The sequence below is a fragment of the Macaca thibetana genome, chromosome X (genome assembly GCF_024542745.1).
Source record: "Macaca thibetana thibetana isolate TM-01 chromosome X, ASM2454274v1, whole genome shotgun sequence".
Lineage (NCBI taxonomy): Eukaryota > Metazoa > Chordata > Mammalia > Primates > Cercopithecidae > Macaca > Macaca thibetana.
The window spans coordinates 54,818,288-54,831,096 of record NC_065598.1 but is presented as its reverse complement, the minus strand read 5'-3'; the positions used below and the strand labels follow the sequence as shown (position 1 = coordinate 54,831,096).

Here is a 12,809-nt window from a genome sequence, read left to right as displayed (position 1 = left end):
GGACATAGGCATGGGCAAAGACTTCATGTCTAAAACACCAAAAGCAACGGCAGCAAAAGCCAAAATTGACAAATGGGATCTCATTAAACTAAAGAGCTTCTGCACAGCAAAAGAAACTACCATCAGAGTGAACAGGCAACCTACAGAATGGGAGAAAATTTTTGCAATCTACTCATCTGACAAAGGGCTAATATCCAGAACCTTCAAAGAACTCAAACAAATTTACAAGAAAAAAACAAACAACCCCATCAAAAAGTGGGCAAAGGATATGAACAGACATTTCTCAAAAGAAGACATTCATACAGCCAACAGACACATGAAAAAATGCTCATCATCACTGGCCATCAGAGAAATGCAAATCAAAACCACAATGAGATACCATCTCACACCAGTTACAATGGCAATCATTCAAAAGTCAGGAAACAACAGGTACTGGAGAGGATGTGGAGAAATAGGAACACTTTTACACTGTTGGTGGGATTGTAAACTAGTTCAACCATTATGGAAAACAGTATGGTGATTCCTCAAGGATCTAGAACTAGAGGTACCATATGACCCAGCCATCCCATTACTGGGTATATACCCAAAGGATTATAAATCATGCTGCTATAAAGACACATGCACACGTATGTTTATTGTGGCACTATTCACAATAGCAAAGACTTGGAATCAACCCAAATGTCCATCAGTGACAGACTGGATTAAGAAAATGTGGCACATATACACCATGGAATACTATGCAGCCATAAACAAGGATGAGTTTGTGTCCTTTGTAGGGACATGGATGCAGCTGGAAACCATCATTCTTAGCAAACTATCACAAGAGCCGAAAACCAAACACCGCATGTTCTCACTCATAGGTGGGAACTGAACAATGAGATCACTTGGACTCGGGAAGGGGAACATCACACACCGGGGCCTATCATGGGGAGGGGGGGAGGGGGAGGGATTGCATTGGGAGTTATACCTGATGTAAATGACGAGTTGATGGGTGCTGAAGAGTTGATGGGTGCAGCACAGCAACATGGCACAAGTATACATATGTAACAAACCTGCACGTTAAAAAAAAAAAATTAAATAAATAAATAAAATAAAAGACCTTGTCCTTTCCTTGAAGGAAAGTTTCTCTTTTATGCCCTTCTGTTCTTTCTCAAAGTTAATTTAGAGATTGAGAAGGAGCAGTGACAAATCTCTTTTTTCCTCTATAAAATTCTTTATTGGCCTGATATTCCCCATATCTCGCTAAGAAGCTTCCAAAGCTGCCTAATTCCAGCCTTACACCCTTATTACTGTACACAATGACAGCAGGTTGCATCTCTGAGCCCCATTCATATCCACACACATTTACAGTTATACAAGAAAAGACCCTACCTAAAATCCACCTTGCTTAGGGAAAGACACAGGATTATAAATAGCAACTATTTCTTCTACTTGCAAGTTAAAAATATTTTCTTGATCCAAAAAGACTAATAATCTATGGTTAAAATTTAAAAATGAGAAAAATGCAGGGTATATCAATTTTCACAAAATATGTGAGAGGTTCCTAGATGCTGGAGCTAGCTGCAAAGATTAGAAGTTAGGTAGGAATGAAAGGGGTAGTTGCTGAGGCAAAATGTCTTGGGTCCTACCTACACTGTCTTTTTATAGGCTGTAGCATGAAATAGCCATGGGTTTTCATCCTGGCTGTGACACAAACTGGCTGTGTGATAGTGAGAAAGATACTTACATCCTTTGGAACTGTTTTGCATTACTAAAATATAAATTAAAATATTTACATTAAAGTATTACTATGATTAATAAGTGAGATAAAGCCAGGCATGGTGGCTCATGCCTATAACCTCAGCACTTTGGAAGGCCAAGGATTGCTTGAGCCCAGGAGTTTGAGACTAGCCTGGGCAACATAGCAAGACCTCATCACTACTAAAAATAAAATAATAAAAATAAATGAGTGAGATAGCACATATGAAGTAGGCATTACAGTATAAATGGATTTGGTTCACTAGTTATAGCCCATTTTTAAATTGATTTTTTATTTCATTTACTTTTACAATTATATCTCTAGTAAGAGATACTGATTTTGAATTTCAAGTAATTACGTTATATAACCAAATGAATCTGAGCTCAGAAACTAATTTGATTTAAGTAAACATTAACTAAATAGCAGTGTAGTTGGTATCAGACATGGCATTGTATCTAAAGTTGGTTTGTAAATGACAGAGGCCTGGCAAAGGCCACCTTAGGTCATCCTATGTGCTGAAAACTGCTCCTTGCTCTATGTGATGCCATTGAAAAGAAGTCAATGTTCTGGTCATGCAACACCACACAACTCAATATCAGAGTCTGTCTGTCAAGTGGTCAAGCAGTCCCTAAGCAGCCCTGTGGTGGCTAACTAGTGCCATAAGGATCATCACTGCAATTGTTAGATTGGCTTGCTGCACATTGATAGAGTCAGCTAGTAAGAAGACAATGAGTTCAAATAGATCCAAATAGTTTACTACTTACAGACAGCACAAGCAAGATAAGCATTGTATCAGCTTTCTGTTTCCCTAGTCCCACAGTTTGACATTGAATCAGAGGTGCTCGGTAACAGTGCAGGTGGTGGGTCCTCTGCCATTGAGAAGTCCATAATCATACTTAAAGTCAGCAAACAATTTTATACCCAAAACTGTACCCTAAGGTGGGGCAACAAGGAACATCTTGTGCTCAACTACTATGAAGATGGATGAGTAATGATCTCATGTCAGCCTCCAGCAAGATAGGAGGCAAGTGAGAAAATTCCCTGTGGCAGGGTCACCAAGGCACCAAGGCTGAGCCATTCCCCTGGTGTCTGGCATAAAACAAAACACTATACGTATAGTGTTTACGAACATAACATTTCCAATACTGGTTCCACAATGGAGGGGATGCTTTCCCTGTCTGGGTCATTACAAAAGATTAATTCAATAAATATGGCTTGCTGCTGGCTATGCTTCAGGAAATTTCTGGAATGCTGGAAATGAAGAGACCAACAAAATGTGGTGCTTGCCATGGGTGATATCACATTCTCGTGGGACAGACATAAATAAACACAAGAGCAGTTGAAACACAAAGAATGAACAGGGGCAAGAGATCCAGCCAAAAATAAAAATAAAAATTTTAAAAGAGACTGGGGGTGGCACAGCCAAGGTGGCCGAATAGGAACAGCTCCAGCTTCCAGCTCCCAGCGCGAGCGACAGAGAAGACAGGTGATTTCTGCATTTTCAACTGAGGTACCGGATTCACCTCACTGGGGAGTGCTGGACAATCAGTGCTGGTCAGCTGGTGCAGCCTGACCAGCGAGAGCTGAAGCAGGGTGAGGCATTGCCTCACCTGTGAAGCTCAAGGGGGAAGGGAATCCATTTTCCTAGCCAAGGAAAACTGAGACTCACAACACCTGGAAAATCGGGTAACTCCCACCCTAATACTGTGCTTTACCAAGGGTCTTAGCAAATGGCATACCAGGAGATTATATCCCACACCTGGCCCAGAGGGTCCCACGCCCACGGAGCCTCCCTCATTGCTAGCACAGCAGTCTGAGATCTAACTGCAAGGTGGCAGCGAGGATGGGGGAGGGGCACCCGCCATTGCTGAGGCTTAAGTGGGTAAACAAATCTCGAATTGGGTGGCGCCCACTGCAGCTCAAGGAGGATGGCCTGCCTCTGTAGACTCCTCCTCTGGGGGCAGGGCATAGCTAAACAAAAAGTAGCAGAAACCTCTGCAGAGGTAAATGCCCCTGTCTGACAGCTTTGAAGAGAGCAGTGGATCTCCCAGCATGGAGGTTGACATCTGAGAACGGACAGACTGCCTGCTCAAGTGGGTCCCTGACCCCTGAGTAACCTAACTGGAAGACATCCCCCACTAGGTGCAGACTGACACCTCACACCTCACACCTCACACTGTGGGGTACACCCCTGAGACGAAGCTTCCAGAGCAAAAATCAGACAGCAACACTCACTGTTCAGCAATATCCTATCTTCTTCTGCAGCCTCCACTGCTGATACTCAGGCAAACAGGGTCTGGAGTGGACCTCGAGCAAACTCCAACAGACCTACAGCTGAGGGTCCTGACTGTTGGAAGGAAAACTAACAAACAGAAAGGACACCCACACCAAAACCCCATCAGTACATAACCATCATCAAAGACCAAAGACAGATAAAACCACAAAGATGGGGAAAAAGCAGTGCAGAATGGCTGGAAATTCAAAAAATCAGAGTGCATCTCCCCTCGAAAGGAACACAGCTCATTGCCAGCAAAGGAACAAAGCTGGATGGAGAATGACTTTGACGAGCTGAGAGAAAAAGACTTCAATTGATCAAACTTCTCAGAGCTAAATGAGGAACTATGTAACCAGCACAAAGAAACTAAAACCTTGAAAAAATAACAGACGAATGGATAACTAGAATAATCAATGCAGAGAAGACCTTAAAAGAACTGATAGAGATGAAAACCATAACATGAGAAATACATGACAAATGCACAAGCTTCAGTAACCAACTCGATCAACTGGAAGAAAGAGTATCAGCGATTGAAGATCAAATGAATGAAATGAAGCAAGAAGAGAAGTGTGGAGAAAAAAGAGTAAAAAGAAATGAACAAAGCCTCCAACAAGTATGGGATTATGTAAAAAGACCAAATCTACGTCTGACTGGTGTGCGAGAAAGTGATGGGGAAAATGGAACCAAGTTAGAAAACACTCTACAGGATATCATCCAGGAGAACTTCCCCAACATAGTTAGGCAGGCCAACATCCAAATTCAGGAAATACAGAGAACGCAACCAAGATACTCCTCAAGAAGAGCAACTCCAAGACACATAATTGTCAGATTCACCAAAGTTGAAATGAAGGAACAAATGTTAAGGGCAGCCAGAGAGAAAGGTCGGGTGACACACAAAGAGAAGCCCATCAGACTAACAGCAGATCTCTCGGCAGAAACTCTCCAAGCCAGAAGAGAGTGGTGGCCAATATTCAACATTCTTAAAGAAAAGAATTTTCAACCCAGAATTTCATATCCAGCAAAACTATGTTTCATCAGTGAAGGAGAAATAAAATCCTTCACAGACAAACAAATGCTGAGAGATTTTGTCACCACCAGGCCTGCCCTACAAGAGATCCTGAAGGAAGCACTAAACATGGAAAGGAAGAAGAGGTACCAGCCATTGCAAAAACATGTCAAAATGTAAAGTCCATCAATGCTAGGAAGCAACTGCATCAACTAGTGAGCAAAATAACCAGCTAATATCATAATGACAGGATCAAGTTCACACATAACAATATTAACCTTAAATGTAAATGGACTAAATGGTCCAATTAAAAGACACAGATTGGCAAATTGGATAAAGAGTCAGGACCCATCAGTCTGCTGTATTCAGGAGACCCATCTCACATGCAGAGACACACATAGGCTAAAAATAAAGTGATGGAGGATGATCTACCAAGCAAATGGAAAACAAAAAAAGCAGGGGTTGCAATACTAGTCTCTGATAAAAGAGACTTTAAACCATCAAAGATCAAAAGAGACAAAGAAGGCCATTACATAATGGTAAAGGGGTCAATTCATCAGTAAGAGCTAACTGTCCTAAATATACATGCACCCAATAAAGGAGCACCCAGATTCATAAAGCAAGTCATTAGAGATGTACAAAGAGACTTAGACTCCCATACAATAATAATGGGAGACTTTAACACCCCACTGTCAACATTAGACAGATCAACGAGACAGAAAGTTAACAAGGATATCCAGGAATTGAACTCAACTCTGCACCAAGCGGACCTAATAGACATCTACAGAACTCTCCACCCTAAATTAATAGAATATACATTCTTCTCAGCACCACATCACACTTATTCCAAAATTGGCCACAACGTTGAAAGTAAAGCACTACTCAGCAAATGTAAAAGAACAGAAATTATAACAACTCTCTCTCAGACCACAGTGCAATTAAAATAGAACTCAGGACTAAGAAACTCAATCAAAACCACTCAACTACATGGAAACTGAACAACCTGCTCCTGAATGACTACTGGGTATATAAAAAAAGGAAGGCAGAAATAAAGATGTTCTTTGAAACCAATGAGAACCAAGATACAACATACCAGAATCTCTGGGACACATTTAAAGCAGTGTCTAGAGGGAAATTTATAGCACTAAATGCCCACAAGAGAAAGCAGGAAAGATCTAAAATTGACTCCCTAACATCACAATTATAAGAACTATAGAAGCAAGAGCAAACACATTCAAAAGCTAGCAGAAGGCAAGAAATAACTAAGATCAGCGCAGAACTGAAGGAGATAGAGACACAAAAAACTCTCCAAATAATCAATGAATCCAGGAGCTGGATTTTTGAAAAGATTAACAAAATTGATAGACTACTAGCAAGACTAATAAAGAAGAAAAGAGAGAAGAATCAAATAGATGCAATAAAAAATGATAAAGGGGATATCACCACTAACCCCACAAAAATACAAACTATCATCAGAGAATACTATAAACACCGCTATGCAAATAAACTAGAAAACCTACAAGAAACGGATAATTTCCTGGATACTTACACTCTCCCAAGACTAAACCAGGAGGAAGTTGAATCCCTGAACAGACCAATAGCAGGCTCTGAAATTGAGGCAATAATTAATAGCCTACCAACCAAAAAAAAAGTCCAGGACCAGATGGATTCACAGCTGAATTCTACCAGAGGTACAAGGAGGAGTTGGTACCATTCCTTCTGAAACTATTCCAATCAATAGAGAAAGAGGGAATCCTCCCTAACTCATTTTATGAGGCCAACATCATCCTGATACCAAAGCCTGACAGAGACACAAGAAAGAAACAGAATTTTAGACCAATATCCCTGATGAACATCGATGCAAAAAATCCTCATTAAAATACTGGCAAACCGAATTCAGCAGCACATCAAAAAGCTTATCCACCATGATCAAGTGGACTTCATCCCAGGGATGCAAGGCTGGTTCAACATACGCAAATCAATAAACATAATCCAGCATATAAACAGAACCAAAGACAAAAACCACATGATTATCTCAATAGATGCAGAAAAGACCTTTGGCAAAATTCAACAGTCCTTCATGCTAAAAACTCTCAATAAATTCGGTATTGATGGAACATATCTCAAAATCATAAGAGCTATTTATGACAAACCCACAGCCAATATCATACTAAATGGGCAAAAACTGGAAGCATTCCCTTTGAAAATTGGCACAAGACAGGGATGCCCTCTCTCACCACTCCTATTCAACATAGTGTTGGAAGTTCTGACCAGGGCAATCAGGCAAGAGTAAGAAATCAAGGGTATTCAGTTAGGAAAAGAAGAAATCAAATTGTCCCTGTTTGCAGATGACATGATTGTTTATTTAGAAAACCCCATTGTCTCAGCCCAAAATCTCCTTAAGCTGATAAGCAACTTCAGCAAAGTCTCAGGATACAAAATTAATGTGCAAAAATCACAAGCATTCTTATACACCAGTAACAGACAAACAGAGAGCCAAATCATGAATGAACTCCCATTCACAATAGCTTCAAAGAGAATAAAATACCTAGGAAACCAACTTACAAGGGATGTAAAGGACCTCTTCAAGGAGAACTACAAACCACTGCTCAGTGAAATAAAAGAGGACACAAACAAATGGAAGAACATACCATGTTCCTGGATAGGAAGAATTAATATGGTGAAAATGGCCATACTGCCCAAGGTAATTTATAGATTCAATGCCATCCCCATCAAGCTACCAATGAGTTTCTTCACAGAATTGGAAAAAACTGCTTTAAAGTTCATATGGAACCAAAAAAGAGCCCGCATTGCCAAGACCATCCTAAGTCAAAAGAACAAACCTGGAGGCATCACGCTACCTGACTTCAAACTATACTACAAAGCTGCAGTAACCAAAACAGCAGGGTACTGGTATCAAAACAGAGATATAGACCAATGGAACAGAAAAGAGTCCTCAGAAATAATACCACACATCTACAGCCATCTGATCTTTGACAAACCTCAGAAAAACAAGAAATGGGGAAAGGATTCCCTATGTAATAAATGGTGCTGGAAAAATTGGCTAGCCATAAGTAGAAAGCTGAAACTGGATCCTTTCCTTACGCCTTATACAAAAATTAATTCAAGATGGATTATAGACCTTAATATTAGACCTAAAACCATAAAACCCCTAGAAGAAAACGTAGGCAATACCATTCAGGACATAGGCATGAGTAAGGACTTCATGTCTAAAACACCAAAAGCAATGGCAACAAAAGCCAAAATTGACAAATGGGATCTAATTCAACTAAAGAGCTTCTGCACAGCAAAAGAAACTACCATCAGAGTGAACAGGCAACCTACAGAATGGGAGAAAATTTTTGCAATCTACTCATCCGACAAAGGGCTAATATCCAGAACCTATAAATAACTCAATCAAATTTACAAGAATAAAACAAACAACCCCATCAAAAAGTGGGCAAAGTATATGAACAGACACTTCTCAAAAGAATACATTCATACAGCCAACAGACACATGAAAAAATGCTCACCACCACTCGCCATCAGAGAAATGCAAATCAAAACCACAATGAGATACCATCTCACACCAATTAGAATGGCAATCATTAAAAAGTCAGGAAACAACAGGTACTGGAGAGGATGTGGAGAAATAGGAACACTTCTACACTGTTGGTGGAACTGTAAACTAGTTCAACCATTGTGGAAAACAGTATGGCGATTCCTCAAGGATCTAGAACTAGAAATACCATATGACCCAGCCATCCCATTACTTGAGATATACCCAAAGGATTATAAGTCATGCTGCTATAAAGACACATGCACACGTATGTTTATTGTGGCACTATTCACAATAGCAAAGACTTGGAATCAACCCAAATGTCCATCAGTGACAGACTGGATTAAGAAAATGTGGCACATATACACCATGGAATTCTATGCAGCCATAAAAAAGGATGAGTTCATGTCTTTGTAGGGACATGGATGCAGCTGGAAACCATCATTCTCAGCAAACTGTCACAAGAACAGAAAACCAAATACTGCATGTTCTCACTCATAGGTGGGAATTGAACAATGAGATCAGTTGGACACAGGAAGGGGAGCATCACACACCGGGTCCTATTGTGGAGAGGGGGTAGGGGGGATGGATAGCATTAGGAGATATACCTAATGTAAATGATGAATTAATGGGTGCAGCACACCAATATGGCACATGTATACATATGTAACAAACCTGCACGTTGTGCACATGCAACCTAGAACTTAAAGTATAATTAAAAAAAAAAAGAGACTGAGGTTCCTTAAAAGCAGGAGAAAAGCACAAAAAGAAGACTCATTGTTAGAGTGAAAGAGATACACTGGACTTCCCATATCCACCGATCACTGGGTTCATATACTTGCTTCTACTAATGTAAGGCTGAATGGCAATTATAAACTAAAATTTGCCAGATGGGCAGTGTTATTTTCGTTTTAAAAAGTATTTCTTTTCATTTCAGCTACCGGCATAGGTACATAGTAGTAAAATATTGCATTGATTTGCATTTCCGTAATAATTTACGATGCTGAGCACCTTTTTATATACCTATTAGTCATCCATATCTTCCTTTGTGGTGTCTTGTTCAAATCTTTAGCCAATTTTTTAACTGAGTTATTTTCATTTCTTTATGAGATTTGAGGGTACTTTATACATTCTGGAAATGAGTACTTCATTAGAGATGTGTTTTTCAAAACTTTTCTCCCCATATGTGATGTTTTGCAAACATCTTCTCCCCATGTGTACCTCGTCTTTTCTTTCTCCTAACCATGTATTTTGAAGAGCAGAAGATGTTTTTAGTTTTGAAATACAATGTACCCAGTTTTTCTCTAATGGGTTTTTTTAATCCAAGAAATCTTTGCTTCACAGAAGGTAAAAATATCTTCTCCTATTTATTTTTTCCCTAGAAGTTTTCCAGTTTTAGGTGTTATAATTAACTCTATGACACACACTGGGTTAACTATTGCATGTGGAATAAGGTATTTTTTCTGAGAAAACTTTCATTTCTCCTTTATTTTATTTTTTTTTTATTATTATACTTTATGTTCTAGGGTACATGTGCACAATGTGCAGGTTTGTTACATATGTATACATGTGCCATGTTGGTGTGCTGCACCCATTAACTCATCATTTACATTAGGTATATCTACTAATGTTATCTCTTCCCCCTCCCCTCTCCCCCACTCCACAATAGGCCCTGGTGTGTGATGTTCCCCTTCCTGTGTCCAAGTGATCTCATTGTTCAATTCCCACCTATGAGTGAGAACATGCGGTGTTTGGTTTTGTGTTCTTGTGATAGTTTGCTGAGAACAATGGTTTCCAGCTGCATCCATGTCCCTACAAAGGACACAAACTCATCCTTGTTTATGGCTGCATAGTATTCCATGGTGTATATGTGCCACATTTTCTTAATCCAGTCTGTCACTGATGGACATTTGGGTTGATTCCAAGTCTTTGCTATTGTGAATAGTGCCACAATAAACATACATATGCATGTGTCTTTATAGCAGCATGATTTATAATCCTTTGGATATATACCCAGTAATGGGATGACTGGGTCAAATGGTATTTCTAGTTCTAGATCCTTGAGGAATCAACACACTGTCTTCCACAATGGTTGAACTAGTTTACAGTTCCACCAACAGTGTAAAAGTGTTCCTATTTCTCCACATCTTGTCCAGCACCTGTTGTTTCCTGACTTTTTAATGATTGCCATTCTAATTGGTGTGAGATGGTATCTCATTGTGGTTTTGATTGCATTTCTCTGATGGCCAGTGATGATGAGCATTTTTTCATGTGTCTGTTGGCTGCATAAATGTCTTCTTTTGAGAAGTGTCTGTTCATATCCTTTGTCCACTTTTTGATGGGGTTGTTTGTTTTTTTCTTGTAAATTTGATTGAGTTCTTTGCAGGTTCTGGATATTAGCCCTTTGTCGGATGAGTAGATTGCAAAAATTTTCTTCCATTCTGTAGGTTGCCTGTTCACTCTGATGGTAGTTTCTTTTGCTGTGCAGAAGCTCTTTAGTTGAATTAGATCCCATTTGTCAATTTTGGCTTTTGTTGCCATTGCTTTTGGTGTTTTAGACATGAAGACCTTGCCCATGCCTATGTCCTAATGGTATTACCTAGGTTTTCTTCTAGGGTTTTTATGGTTTTAGGTCTAACATTTAAGTCTCTAATCCTTCTTGAATTAATTTTTGTACAAGGAGTAACGAAGGGATCCAGTTTCAGCTTTCTACTTATGGCTAGCCAGTTTTCCCAGCACCATTTATTAAATAAGGAATCCTTTCCCCATTTCTTGTTTTTCTGAGGTTTGTCAAAGATCAGATGGCTGTAGATGTGTGGTATTACTTCTGAGGGCTCTGTCCTGTTCCATTGGTCTATATCTCTGTTTTGGTACCAGTACCATGCTGTTTTGGTTACTGTAGCCTTTTAGTATAGTTTGAAGCCAGGTGGCCTGATGCCTCCAGGTTTGTTCTTTTGACTTAGGATGGTCTTGGCAATGCGGGCTCTTTTTTGGTTCCATATGAACTTTAAAGTAGTTTTTTTCAATTCTGTGAAGAAAGTGACTGGTAGCTTAATGGGGATGGCATTGAATCTATAAATTACCTTGGGCATGTTTTTTAGATGGAGTCTCCCTCTGTGGCCCAGGCTGGAGTGCAATGGCGGCATCTGGGCTCACTGCAAGCTCCGCCTCCCGAGTTCACGCTGTTCTCCTGCCTCAGCCTTTGGTGTAGCTGGGACTACAGGTGCCCGCCACAATGCCCGGCTAATTTTTTGCATTTTGCTTAGTAGAGATGGGATTTCACCGTGTTAGCCAGGATGGTCTCGATCTCCTGACCTCGTGATCCGCCCACCTCATCCTCCCAAAGTGCCGGGATTGCAGGCATGAGCCACCTCTCCCAGCCAGAAAAAGGTTTTTTTTGTTTGTTCATTTTGTATTTTTTGTTTTATTGTTTTTGCTTCTAGATTCCAATTATCCAAACGCTATTTGTTAAAAAGATTATCTCTCTCCATTGAATTGTTTTTGCATCTTTGTTCAAAGTCAGTTGATCATATATGTATGAGTCTATTTCTGAACTCTCTTCTGGTCCTTTTTTTTTTTAACCAATACTACACTATTTTGATTACTGTAGTTTTACACTAAGTCTTTAAATTAGGTAGCATGAGTTCTTCAACATTATTCTTCAGGATCATTTTAGTTATTCTTGTTCTATTGTTTTTCCTATTTTCATTTTTCAAATAAAAATTGTATATATTTAATGTGCACTAGATGTTTTGATATACATAGTGAAATGATTACTATAGTGAAGTGAACAGCCACATCTATCTTCTCATGTAGTTACCTTTTTGGGTGTTTCTAGTGTCAGCAAATTTTCAGTGTACATAACAGTATTCATGCAATATATTATAGCTCTAGGCTTATTCATCCCACATAGCTGTGACTTCATACCATTTGACCAACATCTCCATATTCCTCCCACCTCCCAGCCGCAGGTAATCACTGTTCTACTCTGCTTCCATGCATTCAACTTATTTGGATTACACATATAAGATGCAGTATTTTTCTTTCTGTGTTGGGCTTGTTTCACTTTACATAATACCCTTTAGATTTATCCATATTTTCACAAATGGAAGGATATCCTTCTCTAAGTCTGAATAACATCTCATTGTATATGCATTCCACAATTTATTTATCCACTCAATGGATACTTCAGTCTATTCCATATCTTGGATATTGTGAATAATGCTGTAAT

At 39.5% G+C, this 12,809-nt stretch overlaps 4 protein-coding genes across 6 annotated transcripts in view; 2 read left to right on the top strand and 2 right to left on the bottom strand.

The window, feature by feature from the left end:
- ALAS2 (5'-aminolevulinate synthase 2) overlaps nucleotides 1-12,809 on the top strand; it is a 425,802-nt gene that overhangs the window by 42,690 nt on the left and 370,303 nt on the right. The gene's annotated exons all lie outside the window — the stretch shown is intronic.
- LOC126946538 (putative G antigen family E member 3) overlaps nucleotides 1-12,809 on the bottom strand; it is a 275,323-nt gene that overhangs the window by 21,113 nt on the left and 241,401 nt on the right. The window lies entirely within an intron of this gene.
- The window catches only part of LOC126946562 (putative G antigen family E member 3), a 248,286-nt gene that overhangs the window by 26,477 nt on the left and 209,000 nt on the right, over nucleotides 1-12,809 (bottom strand). The window lies entirely within an intron of this gene.
- The window catches only part of FAM104B (family with sequence similarity 104 member B), a 628,193-nt gene that overhangs the window by 472,018 nt on the left and 143,366 nt on the right, over nucleotides 1-12,809 (top strand). Inside the window, exon 1 of one of the 2 annotated variants that reach the window (XM_050777098.1) lies at nucleotides 9,160-9,163. The exons of the other annotated variant lie outside the window; for it this stretch is intronic. The gene's annotated coding sequence lies outside the window, so the exon portion shown is untranslated. Of the gene's footprint in view, nucleotides 1-9,159; nucleotides 9,164-12,809 lie in introns of those variants that run through there. 2 annotated transcript variants of the gene reach the window in all.